The sequence below is a fragment of the Bos taurus genome, chromosome 1 (genome assembly GCF_002263795.3).
Source record: "Bos taurus isolate L1 Dominette 01449 registration number 42190680 breed Hereford chromosome 1, ARS-UCD2.0, whole genome shotgun sequence".
Taxonomy (NCBI): domain Eukaryota; kingdom Metazoa; phylum Chordata; class Mammalia; order Artiodactyla; family Bovidae; genus Bos; species Bos taurus.
Window position 1 is genome coordinate 147,198,491 of NC_037328.1, and position 21,744 is coordinate 147,220,234.

General features: G+C 45.0%; 1 protein-coding gene and 1 non-coding gene across 6 annotated transcripts in view; both read right to left on the reverse strand.

Moving 5' to 3' along the window:
- RUNX1 (RUNX family transcription factor 1) overlaps positions 1-21,744 on the reverse strand; it is a 273,689-nt gene that overhangs the window by 227,456 nt on the left and 24,489 nt on the right. The gene's annotated exons all lie outside the window — the stretch shown is intronic.
- MIR2285A (microRNA mir-2285a) lies at positions 5,279-5,350 on the reverse strand. Its single transcript, NR_030838.1, has one exon. It is a non-coding gene; the product is annotated as a microRNA mir-2285a (primary transcript).

The following is a 21,744-nucleotide window of genomic DNA, read 5'->3' on the forward strand; positions in this document are numbered from 1 at the left end:
ATACTTGCATGTTATGAAGTCTTATCTAGAGACAACTAATTCATAGACATCTTTAAGTATTCCTATAAATCTAACTTCTAACTGAATATCAACTATTTTGTTCATTAGATACTTATTCATGGATCCGTAAAGAGGAAGGAAAGGCTGCCACGTAAAAGAGCAGCTCTGAGAAGCTGAAATGAGAGGGAAAGAGTATCAGAGCTGAGTTATTAAAGGCCTCACCCTCAAGCTGGAGGCGGGCGATAATCAAAAAGAGTAAAACAAAGCGAAGCTGGTGTCCAGAGATGGGAAATGGATTGGAATGCACTATGGGTTGGAATGTTCATTGGTGTGCCCTTTCCAGAGGGTAACATGTCAGTATCAAAACCCTTAAAAAGTACTAGGAGCCTCTGAAGCAATGTCCATTTCTAGGAATTTATCCTAAGAAATAATCAGAAATGTACCCAAAGACTATGTTCAGGAATGTTCACTCTAGCATCAGTCATTACAGTGACATACTGGAAACAATCTGAATTACCAAAGATTTAAGGCTGGTTAGATAGATTATGTGTCAGGCAATAAAGAAAATAACTTTTTGAGTCATCTTTAATGGCATAGGAAAGCTCATACAACTGTTTAAGACATAAAAGTTAGTTTATAACAAGGTCCCACTGCATAGCAAAGAGAAAGCTACTTAATATTCTATTAATACAGTAAGGGCCCTACATTCAAATGAATTCCATTCCAAGAGCATGTTCAGAGGTCCAATTTGTTCATAAATCCAACAAAGTTAGCTTAGGCACCCAACTAACGTAATTGGCTATATAGTACTATACTGTAATAGGTTTATAATAGTTTTAACACAAATAATACATAACAAATATAAAAATTAAGAAGACACTTCAATCTTACAGTATCTTGAAAAATACATTAAAGTATATTAAAAAGCAGAGACATTGCCAACAAAAGTCTGTCTAGTTAAAGCTATGGTTTTTCCAGTGGTCATGTATGGATGTGAGAGTTGGACTATAAAGAAAGCTGAGCATCAAAGAATTGATGCTTTTGAACTGTGGTGTTGGAGAAGACTCTTGAGAGTCCCTTGGACTGCAAGGAGATCCAACCAGTCCATTCTACAGGAAATCAGTCCTGAATATTCACTGGAAGGACTGATGCTATAGCTGAAACTCCAATACTTTGGCCACCTGATGTGAAGAGCTGACTCATTGGAAAAGACCCTGATGCTGGGAAAGATTGAAGGCAGGAGGAGAAGGGGATGACAGAGGATGAGATGGTTGGATGGCATCACTGACTCGATGAACATGAGTTTGAGAAACTCCAGGAGTTGGTGATGGACAGGGAGGCCTGGCCTGCTGCAGTGCACGGGGTCGCAAAGAGTCGGACATGACTGAGCGACTGAACTGAACTGATAGTACAACAGCTGGTACACAGGAGCTGGCATGGAGTGAACAGGCAAGAAGAGTTACTGACTGGAGGAGGGAGAGGAGGTGGGAGATGGCAGAGCTGAAGGGTCGTCAGCGATAGGAGACGGAGGGCAAGCTGCAGTGTCACTCATGTCTGACATCGATGGCACAGGTTCTGGCTCCTTGCTGGAATCAGATGCACACTCGCATCTTTGAAAGTTTGCAGCTTGAAGGCTCACATGTAGGGAACTTACTGTAACCTATACGGGAAAAGGATCTGAAAAAGACTGCATGTATATCCATCACTTTGCTGTACACCTGAAACTAACACAATATTGTAAACCAAGTAAACTCCAATATAAAATAAATATATTTTTAAGAAGGTAGTTTATAAAGTAATACTTCAAATGTGATGTCAGCTAAAATACACTTTAAAGGACACCAAAATGTCAACAAGGGGCACAAATAATTATTAGGTTTACAGACAAAGCAAACTTCTCCTTTATACTTTTCTGATTTTTCACAATTTCTCCAATTAACTCTTAAAAAAATTTATTGAAGTATGGTTGATTTACCGTGTTGTGTTAATTTCAGGTATACAGCAAAGTGAATCAGTTACATGTATACATATATCCACTCTTTTTAGATTCCAATCAGCTTTTGAAATAAAAAAGAAAATAAACTTTATTTAAAAACCAATGTTCATCGCAGCACTGTTTATAATAGCCAGGACATGGAAGCAACCTAGATGTCCATCAGCAGATGAATGGATAAGAAAGCTGTGGTACATATACACAATGGAGTATTACTCAGCCATTAAAAAGAATACATTTGAATCAGTTCTAATGAGGTGGATGAAACTGGAGCCTATTATACAGAGTGAAGTAAGCCAGAAGGAAAAACATAAATACAGTATACTAACGCATATATATGGAATTTAGAAAGAGGGTAACAATAACCCGGTGTACAAGACAGCAAAAGAGACACTGATATATAGAACAGTCTTATGGACTCTGTGGGAGAGGGAGAGGGTGGGAAGATTTGGGAGAATGGCAATGAAACATGTAAAATATCATGTAGGAAACGAGTTGCCAGTCCAGGTTTGATGCACGATGCTGGATGCTTGGGGCTGGTGCACTAGGACGGCCCAGAGGGATGGTATGGGGAGGGAGGAGGGAGGAGGGTTCGGGATGGGGAACACATGTATACCTGTGGCGGATTCATTTTGATATTTGGCAAAACTAATACAAATATGTAAAGTTTAAAAATAAAAAATAAATAAATAAATAAAAATAAAAACCAGATTCAACTGAATTCTAATTAACTGGATGTTTTTTAAAAAGAAATGGACCACCTTTTCAGGCATTTAAAAGTACAGTTTTCACATTGAGGACCACACAGTATCAGTCTAATGTTTCAATCCTCTGCAGCTACTGAATTACATAGTGGTGAGTCTTGTTCCACTGATGCCATACAGACTGGATTAGGAATCAGACAGCTTTCCTTCTGGTCCAGGATCAAGTCTTGGCTTTAAGCACATTTCATGGATCATTATCTCAGCTTCTACACCTATAAAGAGGAGCTGATCGGCTGTGCTCAGTTTACCTCCAAAGAGTAGGTATGTAAACATGAAAAAAAGACATAGAATGGAAAAAAAAACAGCGTCCTCTACCTCAAACAATAGTTACTCAATACTATAGGTAGCATTTAGGCAGGAAATTGAAGTTAAAGATTTTAGAATGATGGTAGGAACAGGTAGAAACAAAAAGTTTTCTGGTCAAGTTCAAGTCAACCATACAATCCAATTTGCCTTCTTTTCCTGCAGTTTCTACTGTGGAGGAAGGAAAATGGGAAACCAGAGCTCCCTTCCAGGAACTGACATTATACTGTCTTCAAACCCATCTGCAAAGGTGAAAATGTTTAACTCCATCTCATGGTCAGATTCCAGCCTTGCTAATTAGAACCTGCCTGAAATTTCACCACAAGAGAACACGAAGACAAGTGGGAGAGCGGGAGGGGAGACCCTGCAGGCTGAGAGCCTTGGCCGTGGTGAGGAAGGGATGGATCGTGGTCAGCCTAGCTCGCTGCTCTCCGAAACACATCTGAGGGAGTCAGGTCTCTGGGTGTGTCCTTTTGTGTTGTCACCTCAAGGTTCCTGACCGACTTCCTAACCTGTCTGCTAGATCGAGTGTGTGCATGCGTGCTCCCCCAGCCCAATAATATTCATGATCCCAGGGACACTGAAGACAAGCCAGGTTCATCAGGGTGTGGAAGGCCCAGAACCATAGTTTGTCAAGGTTTCCTCCAGAGTCGAGGAAGGAAACCACGCGTCTAGCAGTTTTGAGGATCCCTGCTTTGGTGAATAGCAATCCATTGTAGCCAGCCAGAGCCTCCCTGTGGGTCGGTGCATCCCTGGGACTCTGCCCACCACCCATGGGTGGGCTCAAGACCTCTGTGCAGAGGGGAAGAAACAATCTGGCATGACCTGCAAGGCCCTTGGCTGCTTCTGTGGACCCTCAGAGCACCTGGGATGTTGCATTGTCTTGGATACTGTGTGTAGAGGATGAGATGGTTGGAGGGCATTACTGACTCCACGGACTTGAGTCTGAGTAAGCTCCGGGAGATGGTGATGGACAGGGAGGCCTGGCGTGCTGCAGTCCATGGGGTTGCAAAGAGTCGGACATGACTGAGAGACTGAGCAGCAACAACTGTGTGTGTCTCCACAGCTACACGGGGCTGCCTCTGCTCAGAGCTGGGCTGACCCCCCACCTTGAGATTTCCTACAAGCTTCTCTCCAGGTCTGGGTGGGAGAGCCAACACTGGGCAACCCACACAGCTGACCTACGTGTGGGAACAGTGAGGGTGAGAGAGGATGCAACTCATCACAGCTTTGGAGAAGGAGGGAAAACTAATGGGGGAGCGTGGGTCAGAGCAGAGACTCAACTGAGGACCCCCAAGCTGACCTTGACCTTCCCCAGTGACCTTGCCTTCCATCCTCTACTTTTTTCTGAACAGATGACCATGTGAGGTCAGGGTCTCATTTGCCTCGTTGCCCCTCATGTTTCCTTCTGGGGTGGATTCTAAAACCCGCTGACTGATGTGAGCTTGGATCTGCTCCAACACACCAGCATCTGAATGGTTTCCCTTCAGGGAAGTCCTGCATGTGTGTAGGTGGGGGGGGGGGTGTGTGTGTTATAGAGTGAGGCTCTACATGTGACTAGCCTTGTCACTGCCACTCAAACCTTTTGAGACACTTCCCTCTCTTAGAGGCAGCTTGTTTGTTACATGGGAATCAGCATCATTAACGGTATTTCTCCATTTTTAAACAAAATACATTTTCTTATCCATTCACAGATCCCCATAAGGGCTTCCCAGGTGGTACTAGGGGTAAAGAACCCACCTGCCAATGCAGGAGATGCAGGAGATTCGGGTTTGATCCTTGGGTGGAGAAGATTCCCTGGAGTTGGAAATGGCAACCCACTCCAGTATTCCTGCCTGGAGAATCCCCCAGACAGAGGAGCCTGGTGGTCTACAGTCCATGGGGTTGCAAAGAGCCCAACACTTCTGAAGTGACTTGGCGTGCACAGACGCACAGATCCCCATAAATTGTGATACCATTTAGAAGCCATTCACCACTCGAAGGAAGAAGATTTTCTTCCCCATCTCTCTGGAGATGTTCACCATGAATTCATTTTCAAATGAGAGGGTCACAAAACAGATCTCCTTACGTATGATCTGTTCAGCTAATCCCAACATGTGTGTGTGTGTCCTGGAGTACTAATAAAAGGAGGGTTTATTGTTACATCGGTTTGGGGAACAGAGTTAAAACAGAGAAAGCATTCATTCCTACAGACCTTCTGAGAGCCTGTAATATATTCGATTGACCAAGAATTTCATTCAGTTTTTACATAACATTGTACAGAAAATCTAAATGAACTTCTTGGCCAACCCAATACCAATAGGTCTTGTGACTCTTTCAGAGGGGGCTTTGCAGGCCACAGAAACATGTTTGCCATAAGCGTCTTTAGGAACAAGGTTCTGAGCACACTTCTTTGGGAAATGTCCCTTTGGTGATGCCCCTTGCATCGTCTAGATGAGGAACGTGCCCAAGAAGGCAAGGTGACTTTGCTGGACTCACAGAGCAAGTGAGTTGCAGAACCTGGACTGATGCAAAACCACTGTGAGGTGTGTTTCCCATTGCCCTAAAGATTTTGTCCCTGGGAGGAAAAGGTACCTTTTCTAAGGGCCCACTTTGAGTGAGAAAATATCCCTGTGTTTACGGAGGTTTGTCCCTACCTGTCTGTCTATCTGGGCTACAAGCAGCCTCTTGACTGGACAACAGAAAAGGCGGTAGGACATTTGAGAGGTGGCGTCCTTTGTTTGATCTGAGAAGTTTGTCCCAGGATGGGTATTGGGACACTCAGAAGGCCCCAGGGAGGGGAGCCAGAGAGGCTAGTACAGGAGAAGAAAGAGGAGGAGAGAAGCAAACCACCCTATTATACACTTTGCCCCTGTTCTAGAAAGGGGATGTTGCCACCCCTTCCTCCTCCAGCACATGGAAACTTTATCTTAGGACCCAGATCTTCAGGGATTTCTGCACTTGGTGTATGTTGGGGACCATTCCATAAACCTGATTCCCATGTATAATCTTATTTTAATAGAAATGTATAACCTCATTTATTTTAATAGAAAACCTGACTCAGGCTCCAAATGACTGACTCATCACTGCTCTTTAGGAGAGAAGAAACTGTTTGCAAGAAGAGATGGACATCCCACAACCTTTGCTGCAGATCAGCCCTTGATCTTGTGGCCATCCCCCACATGAATGGGATGGGGTCTTGGAAGACAATGCCACATTGAGAGCAAGCAGGATACAGTTAACTACAGCCAGGCCTGCCCTTGCAAACTCGCCTAACAGACACTGTTTCCACTTGCCTAGCCCCCCAGTTCTGTCTCCTTCCCACTGAATGGCTCTTTGCAGGCTTCTGATGCTGTCATTTGGGGATCAGGCTACTTGAGCTGTTCTGAAGCCTGAACCACCATCGAGGTTACCCTCAGTCATCAAATAAAACTCACAACAAAGTCAGCTGAACACACACACAATGGTTTCTGTAATTGCTCTTGGGTTGCGTGGTGTGGAGTGAAGCAGCTAATGGGCTGGAGTCAAAAAGACCCAAGCTTAACTCTCTGCTGGGTCATGAAATAGCTCTCAATCTTGGGTGATCTCTTCACCTCTCTGAACCTCGGTTTCATCATCCCTAAAATGAGGACAACACGCACCCCATCAGGTTCCGGTGAGATGAATGGAAGATGATACAAGTGGAACACTCCTGTCATGCAGGGTTTAGAGTACAGTAGAGGCCCAAGAGATGCTGCTATGCTTCCTCCTCCCTGTATGGCCATCAGTCACACCTGGTAGGCCATCGACATCTGTCTAGGTAAACCCTGCCATCAGTTTTCTCACACTTGTTATGAGGACAATATTTGACATTCAAACCTGGGCTACCACTGCCTCCATTAGCCTCTGTGTATCTCATTACCAGTTAGACCGTCAAGTTCTTTCTACCTAGGGTGGGGTGGAGAGTCTTAATAAAGCAGCCCTAGTCCTTCCAGGCCCACGAATCAAGGGCCAGGGTGGTCATTTCAGAACTTCATTTCTGGGGCCAGGAGGATCCAGCAATCAAAAGCCCAAACTAGGAGCCCGAGGGCCTCCCAGTGCCCCCCAATCCCAGAGCGCCCGTGCATCCAGATCACTTTCTTGTACCCCCACCCAAGGGCTGTGAGTGAGAAGCCTGCAAGGCTCTTACCACAGGATCTCTGGGGCTTAAGCCATGTGGATGGTCTCTCTGTCTGTCTGAGGTTGGGGGATGGTGGTGGACGCAGCATCTCTGTGGCCTTGAGACAGAGTGGGGAGTAGAGAAGCTCAGAAAAGCCTGAGTGACAGAGCAGGTGAAAGGAGGGGAGGATGGATTTCAGGATCTAGAAATCACCACTTTGCAGATGGTCGGTGCATCACCCTTGGGTAGGTAACTAGGCTCCATTTTTGTCTATGTTTGAGCAATGCCAAAGAATGCTCAAACTACCGCACAATTCTCACACGCTAGTACAGTAATGCTTAAAATTCTCCAAGCCAGGCTTCAGCAATATGTGAACCATGAACTTCCAGATGTTCAAGCTGGTTTTAGAAAAGGCAGAGGAACCAGAGATCAAATTGACAACATCTGCTGGATCATCGAAAAAGCAAGAGAGTTCCAGAAAGACATCTATTTCTGCTGTATTGACTATGCCAAAGCCTTTGACTGTGTGGATCACAAGAAACTGTGGAAAATTCTGAAAGAGATGGGAATACCAGACCACCTGACCTGCCTCTTGAGAAACCTATATGCAGGTCAGGAAGCAACAGTTAGAACTGGACATGGAACAACAGACTGGTTCCAAATAGGAAAAGGAGTACATCAAGGCTGTATATTGTCACCCTGCTTATTTAACTTCTATGCATAGTACATCATGAGAAACGCTGGGCTGGAAGAAGCACAAGCTGGAATCAAGATTGCCGGGAGAAATATCAATAACCTCGGATATGCAGATGACACCACCCTTACGGCAGAAAGTGAAGAGGAACTAAAGAGCCTCTTGATGAAAGTGAAAGAGGAGAGTGAAGAAGCTGGCTTAAAGCTCAACATTCAGAAAAGTAAGATCATGGCATCTGGTCCCATCACTTCATGGCAAATAGATGGGGAAACAGTGTCAGACTTTATTTTTCTGGGCTCCAAAATCACTATAGATGGTGACTGCAGCCATGAAATTAAAAGACACTTATTCCTTGGAAGGAAAGTTATGACCAACCTAGATAGCATATTAAAAAGCAGAGACATTACTTTGCCAACAAAGGTCTGTCTAGTCAAGGCTATGGTTTTTCCAGTGGTCATGTATGAATGTGAGAGTTGGACTGTGAAGAAAGCTGAGCACCAAAAAATTGATGTTTTTGAACTGTGGTGTTGGAGAAGACTCTTGAGAGTCCTTTGGACTTCAAGGAGATCCAAACAGTCCTTTCTAAAGGAGATCAGTCCTGGGTGTTCATTGGAAGGACTGATGCTAAAGCTGAAACTCCAGTACTTTGGCCACATCATGCGAAGAGTGGACTCATTGGAAAAGACTCTGATGCTGGGAGGGATTGGGGGCAGGAGGAGAAGGGGACGACTGAGGATGAGATAGCTGGATGGCATCACCTTCTTGATGGACATGAATTTGAATGAACTCCGGGAGCTGGTGATGGACAGGGAGGCCTGGCGTGCTGCAATTCATGGGGTCACAAAGAGTCAGACATGACTGAATGACTGAACTGAACTGATAATAGAAAACAACCCGGAAAAGAATATATACATATACATATATATTTACTTATGTACATATTTACATATACTTATTTAAATGTTTATACATCACACAATAAATATTTTATTTTAAAAGAAATATTATTATATATGCATATGAATATATTCTTTTCCAGATTCTTCATTCTATATAGATACATATTCTTTATTCTATGTATACAGCTGAATTGCATATATACACACACACACACACAAAGAGAGAGAGAGATGAGTCACTTTGCTGTATACCTGAAACATTGTAAAATCAACTGTACTTCAATTAAAAAATAAATTAAAAAGCAATGTGAATGGCTTTCAGGTTTGGAGGAACACAGGCACTAATTTTCCCTGGACACCTTCAGCTCACGTTTCCATAGCTCTCTCCACTGTCTTGGGGATGAAGTCCTACCCCCTGGCTTGGACCGACCTGAACTAGTTTAACCTGGTCCCACCAACCTGTCCTGACCTCTCTACACCACATTGCCCTTGAGTCAAAGTGATCTACTCAGCAGTTTCTGCCTTGCCTACGCTGGTCAACTTTCCTGGAAAACTTTCCCTACTCTCCTCTGAATGTTTAAATCCCGACTTGGCTGGAGGCTCTGTGATGGTGCCAGCCACACTGTGACCTGCCAGTTCTTTGAGCTGCCATTGCATCACAGCGGGTACCATTCAGCCCCTTGCAGTTTTATGATGTCACCCAGCTATTCCACATGCCTGTGTCTTTCATCCCCAACAACGGGGCAACTGCTGGAGGCAGACGCTGCACAGGCCTCCTGTGTGTTTACAAGAAGCTTGGTACACTGTTGTCAACGTGCACAGCAAGTTAGCCACAGACTGAGATAAAATGCTCATGCAGAGCAATAAAAGTAATCTAGCATGTGTTTTTAAAAGTCCTAAAGTTCTTTGGGAAATTATTGAGATCACCTACACTTGGGCAAAATGTTCTGGAATCGCAGTCAGTGAATGAGGTAAAATTCCTTGAGATCCCAGCGTTTTGTAGGTCATGTGGAGTCATATGGCACACCCCTGCCCCAGAAAGATGAGTGAGATGCTGTTCTCAGCAACCATCCAGGAAACGGGATTGATAGACAACCTGCCCAGCCAGCCTCTCGCCTGGTTAATCATAAGCCCAAACCTACAGATGCCAAGATCATCACCAGAACAAAGGACAGTTAATATTGCCTTTGGACTCACTGGGAAACCCATTTACTGCTTGATTGACACAGAGCACCAACTTTCTCCTGCCCCTGAAATGTTCTAGCAGAGGGCTGCTTATCAGTTGGATGCCATTTTCATGGCAAGGCCCCTGTAAGCAGACAATGGGCTGTTTGCACACTTTGAGCCGTCCCGGGGTCCTGGGGTTTCCCAATCTTAGATTTTCCAAACATACAAAACATCAACACAGTCATGCCCTCCCCCTCAATGATTCAATCCCATACATACGGCAAAGAAAGGACTGAAAAAGTATCACTCCCTAAATCCTTTGCATTCATAGGTGGTTTTGAAACAGAAATAGTGTGATTTTTATTTCAAACTCTCTATGAAAGCTTTTGTCATTTTCTCCTAGACGTTATTCTCCAGAGAGCCTGGAATCACACAGAACGGTCTCTTGTTCACGAGTCATCACAGAAGTATCCATTTACCAGCACCCAGGAATCCTGAGCTGTGGCAGTGCCTGGTAGAAAACACAGTGATTTCATGGTTGGGTTGGGTTTGCCCTCATTTAGATTTCTGAGGGATGTTCTCGAGGGGCTTTCTTGAGGTCTTCGCTGAGTTGAGGACTGGGAAGAGAAAGTTAAAGGCGACGAGACTTGAATGGGTTTCGTTATGCAAGAGCATTTCCATGTACCCCAGCGAAATGCCTTCTTAGTCTCACTGTCATCCTGATGATGAAGAAGAGGAAGCAAATGTCCATCTCTGTTTTAGAATTAAGCCAGGACTCATTCTCTGTGGGCTAGGCCAAGGTGTGGGTAAAAATCTTGATTTAAAAAAAAATAAGTGACTAAATTAATTGAGACTGAGGATGCCTTGAACCTGCCCTTAAATAGTAGCAGAAATACAATTAAACTCCCACTTTCACTTCTATTTTTTATAATTTGTATTGGAGTATGGTTGATTTACGATGTTGTGTTAGTTTCAGATGAACAGCAAAGCGAATTGGTTCTACACATACATCTGTCAACTCTTTAGATTCTCTTCTCATATAGACCATTACAGAATGCTGAGTAGAGTTCTTGTGATATAGAGCAAGTCCTTATTAGTCATCTATTTTATATATAGTAGTGTAATCTACAACTTTTAAAAGAGGACTTTGCTTCTATGGAGTCTCACAAAAGGGTCTGTCATGGCCTTTGAGAAGGTGATGGGAAGGCCATTATTTCTTCCCCATATGAAGGGACTCCAGCTGCTTTGTGGCTCATCAGAAACCCTCCCTAGATCCAGATGGAGGTGGGGAATGAGGTGCACAGAGGACTTTGAGGTCTCATGTATTCCCAGCTTACCTCCATGCCGGCTGACCCTGTCACCTGGGGAACAACCGTGGGGGAGTTGGGAACGTATGTGGCTTTTCTCGAGAGACAGCTCCATGGCTGGCAGAACCCCCTGGGTACCTTGTCCTTGGGGTTAGGGCTACACTTAGGCAGGTGAACTCGAACCCAGGGGACAGCCTGTGTGAGTTGGAACTCAAAACCCTGGGCACTAATCGGTGCCTCAATTTCCTCATCTGTAAAACAGGGTTCACAACAGTATCTACCATGTGGATTGCTCTGAGGATGACATGAGTTCTCATTTGCAGTCATTAGAACAAGGCCTGGCATATTACAAGCACTACATAACATTTAGGAACTGAAGTAACTAAATGAGATGGTCCTAACCTTCTAGGCAGTAATACTGGGGAAATTTTGTTTGTTTGCTATTTGTGAGGTAAGCAAAAACCACAGAAACCCCAAAACACAGTCATGTAAATGGGGCACTAAGGGATATTCTGTGTATTTGTGGGTGTACCTCCTTGCGGCTCAGTAATGAAGAATCCACCTTCAATGCAGGAGATGCAAGAGACAAGGGTATGATCCCTAGGTCAGAAAGATCCCCTGGAGGAGGGCATGGCAACCCACTCCAGTATTCTTGCCTGGAGAAATCCCTTGAAGAGAGGAGCTTGGTGGGCTACGGTCCAGTGTGTTGCAAAGAGTCAGACACGACTGAAGTGACTGAGCACACAGAATGATAGAAATATGCCAACTCAATCAGTACTGCCCTCCCCACTTCAAACTCTAAAGTCCCTGAGAAATAGACCGTAAAATCCAGTGGAAACATCAGGGGTGTTATCATTTTGCTTGTGGAGATGGGTTGGAGGATGGGGCTTGTTGCTGAGACCAGGAGTCCAGCGGGCTTTCCTGTGGTCTGTGCCCGAGTGTGGATCATGGGAAAGCACCCCTAAGGACCCAGGAAGCCAGCCACGGGGGCCTGAATTCCTCATCCCTGCTGAGCCCTGAAGTGAGCGGTAGTTAGACAAGGAGTAGGTGTTCTGGAAGGCTGGCCTGCTTGGGGCAGCATCCCAGGAGACCAAAGCCAAAGGACAAGTACCGATTCCAGGCAGCCTGGTCCCAAGGGCTCTCATCCAATGCACCTCTCCTCCCACAGGGGAGGGGGAATGGAGGGAATAGGAAGGTCAGAGCCATTATCTCCATGTTTCCAAGAGAATGGAAGTGCTCATGTTACAGGCTGGCAAGAGCTCCAGAAGGAAAAGAAAGTGAAATGCTCAGCCATGTCCAACTCTTTGCGACCCCGTGGACTGTAGCCTACTAGGCTCCTCCATCCATAGAATTTTCCAGGCAAGAGTACTGGAGTGGATTGCCATTTCCTTCTCCAGGGGATCTTCCCGACCCAGAGATCAAACCCGGGTCTCCCACATTGCAGGCAGACACTTTACCATCCGAGCCACCTGGGAAGCCCAAAGAGCTCCAGGAGCAGGAGAAGAATGGTCTCCTAACCCCCTTTCCCTGGAAAAGACCCTGATGTTGGGAAAGGTTGAAGGCAAAAGGAGAAGGTGGTGGCAGAGGATGAGACGGTTAGATAGCATCACCAGCTCAGTGGACATGAATTTGAGCAAATTTCAAGAGATAGTGGAGGACAGAGGAGCCTGGCGTGCTGCAGTCCATGGGAGTCACAAAGAGCGGGACATGACTTAGCGATTGAACAGCAGCAACAAAACCCTAACACTAACATGGGACTCAGTGAAAAATGCATGTTTTTATTTTTGGATGTCTTCTACCAAAGTATAGAAGAGCCAACTCATTGGAAAAGACCCTGATGCTAGGAGATGGTTGGATGGCATCACCAATTCCAAGGCCATGAGTTTGAGCAAACTCTGGGAGATACAGAAGCACAGGGAAGCCTGGGGTGCTGCAGTCCACAGGGTTGCAAAGAGTCAGACACAACTGAGCAACTGAACAACAACAACTTAAGTATCAAAAGCAATTTGCTGAGGGATCATCATTTGTCTAATTTGTACTGGGCACAGATTCAGGGGTGGCAGAGGTGACCTGTGGGTAATAACAACTTTCCTGAGGGAGCTGCCTGGCAGTCCTGTGGTTTGTGCACAGCACTGAAGATAGAAGCGTGGCTGGTCTTTGAACAGGATAAATGGAGTGGAGGGGTGTGTACTGGGTGTGTGCAATCAAGGGATGGTGAGAATTGGGGTTGTGAATTAGATGGTTGAGAATTAGAGAATTAGGAACAAAGAGATTCCTTCTTGGCCTTGCTTTTGATGGAGTCTGTGGTCCTCTCAGACCCACCCAGAATGGCCTGAAATGCATTTGATGTCAAGGACAGCCTGCAGCTGGTTTACTATAAATAGAAAACATGCATATACAATAGGTAAATTATTTACATTTTACATACAACAGCAGCTCCCCAGGACAAAATGCCTGCAGGGTTTTTGTAGATGTCAGCAATCACCCATCAGCACCATCTCCCTACTATAGCAGCATCCGTGACATCATGTTTCCACCATTCAGAGATCACAGGTGTAAATGACCTCAAATGCAGACGACCGTAAACCATAGTAAAATAATCTGGCAGCCACAAATTTTGAGCATTGTATTATATATGTCATCCTAGAAGTGGTTGAACTCCAAGCTTATGTAAGTTCATTTTGAGGGCTGTGTTTACACTCCCAGCAGGCAAAATTCCTGATTATTTGCAAGCTACTTTTGTGAGATATGTCAGGCGTGACAGGTTTGAAACCCATCCGTCCTTGCTGTAGGAAGACGAGGCCTGTCTTCACCCATAGAGGTTTCCCTTCTCCTTCTGGGATTCTTGGTCCTGCCCGTCCAGTGTGGTGGGCAGATGGGCTGAATCTAACGCTACATGGTAAGTAGTGAGCTGCCAGTGACCTGGCTTGCCTTCCCACAGCGAGGCCGAGGGTCCTGGGGGCCAGACAGGCTTTTCCTGAACTTTGTGTCCTGGTTGAGCACTGCTACTTTATCTCTTAGGTGCTCCCCACACGCAAACTCATCTAGATGTCAATGGGACAGAAGCTTGTGGATGGCAAAAAGGTAGAGGGGGTGATGCTCCAGAATTAGGCCAGAATCACTTGGTTCACAGTGGGGGACTGCTGAGAGTGCTGGAGAGAGAACTAGGGGAGCACCCATGGGTGTCAGAAGCTCTGGGATGTCAGACTGCTCCTTTTGTACATGTAGATAATATATAGATGACATCCAAAATATAGATATACTAGCTACATCTTTATATAGTAGATGCTGATATGTATTATATTATTATGTTAATATGTTATATTAATAAGATACATTATTACAATGATCATATTAAAATCATATGTTAACATATTTAAAATCTATGCATTAAACTATTTCTATTATATTATTAGGCTTCCCTTGTGGTTCAGCTGGTAAAGAATCCACCTGCAATGCGGGAGACCTGGGTTCGATCCCTGGATTGGGAAGATCCCCTGGAGAAGGGAAAGGCTACCCACTCCAGTATTCTGGTCTAGAGAATTCCATGGACTGTATAGTTCATGGGGTCGAGTTAATACAGTTATACAGCTTCCCTGGTGGCTCCTGAAGTCTAAAGAATCCTTCTGCCAATGCAGGAGACGTGGGTGCTACCCCTGGGTCGGGAAGATCCCCTGGAGAAGGAAATAGCAACCCACTCCAGAATTCTTGCCTGGGAAATCCCATGGACAGAGGAAACTGTCCACGGGGTCACAAAACAGGCGACATAACTTAGTGACTAAACATAAACAATTATATTTTATATAATAATATAGTAATATAGCTACATATTAAATATTTTATTATGTTATTATATATTATATACTTAAATTAACTGTGTTTTACATAATATAAATATGCATTAATATACTAAATGTGAATAGATACAAACATATATTTAGCTTGGCATATAGCTGCCCAGCAAAAGACCACATTTCCCAGCTTCCCTTACAGCAAGGTGGCCCCTGGGTGTTTGCTTAGATGGTGGATTGTGAGCAGGAGTGTTGTGGCAAATTTCTGAACCTGGTCTTAAAGGGAAAGGATAGATCTTTTCCTTCCATATTCTTTCTTCCTTCTGGCTGGGATGTGGATGTGATATTGGGGACTAGAGAAGCCATTTTGAGCCATAAGTTAAGAACCACATGTTAGAGGGGAAGAGACCTTGTTTCTTGTGATTATGAAGATCCCATACCAATGTACCGAGACTTCTATAACAGAGAGAGAAGCACACTTCTATCTTGTTGAAGCCCAGTAATTTGGAATCTCTCTGTTACAGCAGCCAAACCAATACCCTGATACAGCACAATGTAGTCATCAGCTTCCTATTAATAAGTAGAACATGTCTTGGGTAATAGTTGATTGCTTAGCATTCCCCCCAAAGACTACAGAATTTCAATGCACTTTCTGCATCTTGTTCTTTTAACTTTTAAATAGGGATGATCAGTTATACGGTAAAGTTCCTTACCAGTGCAAGAAACCTAAGAGTAAAGGAACTACATCATGCCATTAGTGCATCAGAGTGGTTATTTTTCGGTTTCTGTTTTCTTTTTTAATTAGGTGTGGCTGTAAGTTAAAGCTGACTTTTTAATATTGCCTCGTTCAATTTTACATTATATTTTGGTGATGCTGAAATTCTCAGCATCCAGTAGAACTCTTTTTTTCAGAGGAGAATGGAGCATACTTTCTGGATTGACCACAATGTCTGGAACATCAGCAATGGATTTGATCTTTAGAAACATCCAGAAGCCATTTAATCCAGAAACTAGTGATAAATCAGGTAGCTAATGAAGCCTGGTAATGCTTGTCTGGGTCAAAAATGAGGTGGATCTAAAAGTCATGAGATTATCTTACTTGCTTTTACCAATAAACTGCCCTGAAAATCATTTCATAAAAGTAGCTTCCGAAAGGCTTAAAATAATAAGGCAGCTGTTGGAATGATGGTATACTTCCCCCAGGGGACTACTTTGAAGGACACTGCAATTATAGATGTGCAAATTCCAGAATACATAGTTAAAATCAGATCTATTATTTTCTAGTCACCATCTTTGTATTCATCTGTTTATGATCATTTTAAAATGAGATAGAAAGCCCATTTAGGCCATCACTGAGGTCTGCAAAGTAACAAAAGTAATCACGCATCAATTTGGGCAATTGCCCACAAAAGAAAGTTCCTCCTTAAGTGTATTCAGAGCTCTCCATTGGCCATTCCCACGTGAGCAGCAGTATTACCCCCTCCCCCCAGCTCCTCCTATGACCTAAATCAGTCTTAGGAGACAGCCAATGATCCCCATCAGACTGTATCTCATCAATCTTACCTGGCTCACGTCAGCCCATCTCAACCTCTCCTTTATCCCTAAGAATCAACCATCCTTTGACTTGAGTTTTCACTCCTTTATTTCATCGTACCAGTTGAATTAATTGTCTATACCTAGATCGGCCAGAATGTATAGGGCCTTCTATTTATCTGGATCAAATAAAAGATGAAACAGCTAGTGGAAGCTGCTGTATAGCACAAAGAACTTAGCTCTGCTCTGTGAGGACCTAGTGGGGCGGGAGGCAGGCTCAAGAGGGAGGGGATATATTATACATATAGCTGATCTACACTGTTGTACAGCAGAAACTAACACAGCACTATAAAGCAATTATACTCCAATTAAAACTTTATCAATTTTTAAAAAAGATATATTAAGAGTGAGTTCCCCCCCCCAAAAAAAAAAAAACAAAAGCAAAAGTAAACGGTACTCAAAAAAATATTTGTTTTCTTCTTTGATAGTCAATAACTAAATAAATAAAGGAAAACCAAAAAACAAAAAAAATAAAAGAGCTTCAACCACAGGAGGCCACACCTGAGATTAAAGAACAAAGGTCACAGAAATGGGAACAGGAGCTCCCTAATAAGAGGTCAGAGGACTGATTTCCTGTGGAGAACTGCTCAACAGAAGAAAACTGGAAGAAGCTTATAGGGGAGGAAATGGAAAATGACAGACCTCTCTGGAAATCCTTAAAAATAGGTAGATTCTTATTCACCCAGCATAGTTACTCATCAGGAACACTGCAACATTAATGAACGGGTGTGGTCTGTTTCTAGCCTGCCTTTTGGGACAAAGAAGAATAGCAGAAGTAAATTTGAAACTTCACGGTAGCTAGCCGCCCCAGCGGATAATCAAGACCCCTTGAAAGCACTGTAGTCTCCTTCTGCTGGATTCTCAGTTAGCCCCAGTAGGAGCTGTCTTCTGTGGCTGGTAATGTTCTTCTGTGTGTGTGTGTGTGTGTGTGTGTGTGTGTGTGTGTGTGTGAGCGGGGAGGGGTTGTCCTTTTGAAGCTCAGAGAAGTCCCAGTGACTGACTTGAGAACAGAGAGTTTTACAGCTTGTGCGAACCTCTTTTCAGGTTACTTCTCAATTACACCCTTGCCTTGGAGGGTCAAGTCGTTTGGTTTCCAGCGAATCCTGTGGTTGTACCTGTGGTTACCCACCGACTTCTCATCTGCTTTGCTTATCTGATAACAGGCGAAGGGGGAAAGAGCTTTTAATATCCCCCAAAAGGGGAAGATTGGTAATTAGCTATTCACCGCAGGGAATCAGGCCAGGTTAGCCTGCTCCAAGCAAGAGAACAATCTGGATGTTGGACTTGGGTGAAAATTTTCAAATTTGCTTCTGTTATTCCTCTTTTATACAAGATTTAGGTCTTTGGGTCTTATCTGGATCGCCTTTTCTTTGTCCTGCTTTTTAAAAGCCAGGTCAAAGCATGCCACACTGCAGGGGAAAGAGAAACTTCCGTCTCTCCTAAAACTGTCTTTTGCACGACAGCTTGTACATTTCGGGCCCCCGTGTGAATCTGCACACCCCTCCGCCGGGAGAGTAGTCCCTCCATCCCTCGTCGCGCGGCAGCGAGGGGATCCTTTAGAAAAAAAAAAAAAAACGAGTGAAGTAACTGAAAGAGCGGGAGCAGAGGTAACAGCCAGAAACGGCGAGGACGCGAGCGGCAGAGACAGGAAAGGAGGCGGTGGCGCGGGCCCTGGCGCGCTGCGCGCTGCAGCGACGGAACTTCTGCAAAAGCTGCCCGCCCGCGCGTTATCAGCGGCGCGCAGGCCTGTGGTTTTCTCGCTCTCGCAACCCTGCTTTAACTGCCGGTTTATTTTTCGACAAACAGGATGCCTCCATCTGAGGCTGTCAGCATCCCAGGCTCTTTGAGAGAAAAGAGGTAGTCCAACCCCACCCTACAGGCAAGGCCTGGGGCGGGGTGGGGGGTGGGGGTGGAGTGTCTCTGCTTCAAGGGGCTTCCCAGAGAGGCGACAGCCCTGCAGGTGCAGCGGCTGGGAGGACTTCAAGGAGGACCAGGAGGCTGGAGCAAGTGCAACCCACCTTCCCTCCGCCACCCCGCCCCTCCCTGCAACTGATTCCACTGCCCAGTCTTGCTCTGCAAGCACCCCGAGGCAGAGAAGCCCAAATGGGGGCGGGGGGGCATAGGTTGGAGACAGAAAAGATGGTGTTACTTAAACTGTAATCTGCAGGAGAATTTTCATTTGCAAGCCAACTGGAAAGTGCACGCCAGTCACCTGCAGCTCTTGTGAAACCTGCAGACTCTGGTGGCTGCGGGTCTGGGGCCCCCATCTGAGAGTCTGCACTTTTAAACCCCGCTCCCAGTGATGCTGGTCCAAAGACCACACTTAGAATGGCCAGGCTCTGGGAGATTGCTATCTTGTCACTCTCCGTGCATTTCTTGTCGCCAGTCTCTGTATAGGCTACAAGTTACATGCAGAGGAGTCTGCATTTAGAAAGAACCCTAATGCGGGTCATCCAGTTTCAGCCCAGCTGTATTTATTACTGTGGCTTGGGTTTAACACTGGCCACCCTGCTAATGGAGAAGAAACTTCCTTTGTGTTCCAGAGGGAAGGGAAGCTTGAATGAGCCAAGAGATTTCTTCAGTCCTAATAGGCAACACCTTCAGGGATTTAGGAAAGATGATGTTCTGAGCCTAGAGTTAGAGGGGGGATGAAAGTGAAGTGAAAGTTGCTCAGTCGTGTCCGACTCTGCGACACCATGGACTGTACAGTCTGTGGAATTCTCCAGGCCAGAATACTGGAGTGGGTAGCCTTTCCCTTCTCCAGGGGATCAAACCCAGGCCTCCCACATTGCAAGTGGATTCTTTACCAGCTGAGCCACAAGGGAAGCCCGAGAATACTGGAGTGGGTAGCCTATACCTTCTCCAGTGGATCTTCCAGACCCAGGAATTGAACCAGGGTCTCCTGCTTTGCGGGCAGATTCTTTACCAACTGAGCTATCGAGAAAGCCCGAGGGTGAGATGCAAAAACACAACCTCCCAACCCAACTTAGTCAAGGTTTCCTATTGATGGAAACATTTACATGTCACAGTTGGAATTCAACGAATGTCCACATTTTCCAGAAGCTGTGTACTTTTGGGTAGTAGTAAGAATTTGGAGCCCATATTTGAATATTCTAGACCCAACTTGATCTCAGACTTCCTTTAGGATCTTGCGGTATGCTCTATAAAGTATATTTTTGAGTCACATTGAATTAGCACTAAGACTTGGATTTTGAGAGACTGGACTAGGAAATCCACAGTATGTGAATAAGACGGCAAGAGAGGGCTCACAATCTAGAATGTGTAGGTCCTGCCAAAGGCGGTGCTGTCAGATGTGGAAAAAAATTTCTGCTAAATTTTGCTAAGCCCTGAAATTTCATGAAGATTCCATTTTGACTTCATCAAAACCAGTCAAGGGCTCCCTGTTGCCGAGTATTTTTCAAAGTATGACTAAGATTACAGGGCGGTTAAAATGCAGACTCTTGGGTCCTTGAATCTTATTTCTCACGGCATCCAGGAATCTGCATTTTAACAGACATTCCAGGGGATTCTGATGTACTGCCTGGTCTGCAAGTTCAAGTCCAACAGTCTTACGGCAGCGTTCAAAGTTCTGCCTTCAGTTTCCCTGTTCACCTGTGCACTGAAGTGGCCTCTTCGTTGCCCGTGAGCGCTCCTTGACCCTCTCTAACGGCTGTCTCCTTCTTTTCATCTCCTCCATCTTCCCAGCTCTGTATAAAATGAGAAGAAAATTCTTCTTCCTCTCTGAGCCCTCCTCAGATCGCGATTTCTCACTCAGCAATCAGTTCTTTTCCTGCTCTGTGATGACTCTTGGGTTGGGCTGGGTTGTTCCCTCCTCCTTTTGTTCACTGCCTATTTCTGATGCTTGGCTTTGCACCGCTCTCTAGACACTAAGCTTCTGGAGAGATGTTTCATGCCATACGATCTTTGCATTCCAGGCCATTTTGTCAACATGGTCACCCACACCCCTCACGTGTTCAGTAAATTTACTGATGGGTCATTACTGACAGGTTTTACCGTGTGTGATAAACCTGGCCCCCTAGGACCCAGGATCAAAGGAGCTGGGAAGGGAAAGGGTGATGAGAGCATCGAGAATCTGGTTTTATGGTCACAAAAGACACAGAGGAAGTGAGAAAAAGGGAATGTGGGCCCTTGCTCATCTGTCTGCTGTGTGACTTGCGGAAGGAATTTCCTTTTGTTAATATAGTTTCTGTTCTACTTGAAATCTAGACTATTAAATCTATGATCCAAGGGGTGGCTGTTTGCTTTTCACTCCCACTCCCCATTGCTAGATTTCTTAGGTGGCCTCTCCCCACTGTCTCTTGATCTTTTTATTTTGTCCTGTTGGTGGTGGCCAATAGCCCAACTCCAAGCTCAAGCTGGAAGAGATTGCAGTGTATGACATATAGATTGAGAGAATGGTAGTAATTTAATGATTTAGCTGAAAGCTGTAAGCATACCTCTGTTTTAATCCTGACATGGCCAGGGTTATTCCTGGTCATGAAATCTGGTTTTTTTTTCTTAACCTTTCTAAGCTCCGTAATGCTGGTTTTCATTATCTAAATCCTGAGCCTCCATGTTTTCATCTTCAAAGTCAGCCTAACAATAATAGTTCACAAGGCACTGCAACGATGTGCAGAGACTGCTGAGAGGTTCTAGCCCCCAGCAGCTTCCAGTAACCCCTGGTTCCCTGCTCCCTAGCCTAAGTGTGAGTGAATGTCTCCTCGTGTTCTAGGCCATTCCTTGCTTCCCACACCTTTACCATCATCTTAGCCTCAGACCCACTGCTTTTCCTGGCCCACCCTGCTGCTGCCCTCCAGTCCATAGCGTCTCTCTTAAGGGAATCTTCTAACCTCTGTAGGAAAACCTTGCTTCTCAGGCTTCAGACACAGCCCTGTCAGCATCTGGTCAACCTCAGGGTGATAGTGCCCCTGACTCTGCTCCGAGAACTCCTTCTCCTGGTTTCCTCTTTCCAGCCTCTGCTCTGGGGTCTCTCAGTGCTTCCCTGGTGGCTCGGATGGTTAAGAATCTGCCTGCAGTGCTGGAGACTTGGGTTTGATCCCTGGGTTGGGAAGCCCTGGAAAGGGGCTTCAGTATTCTTCCACTCCAGTATTCTTAC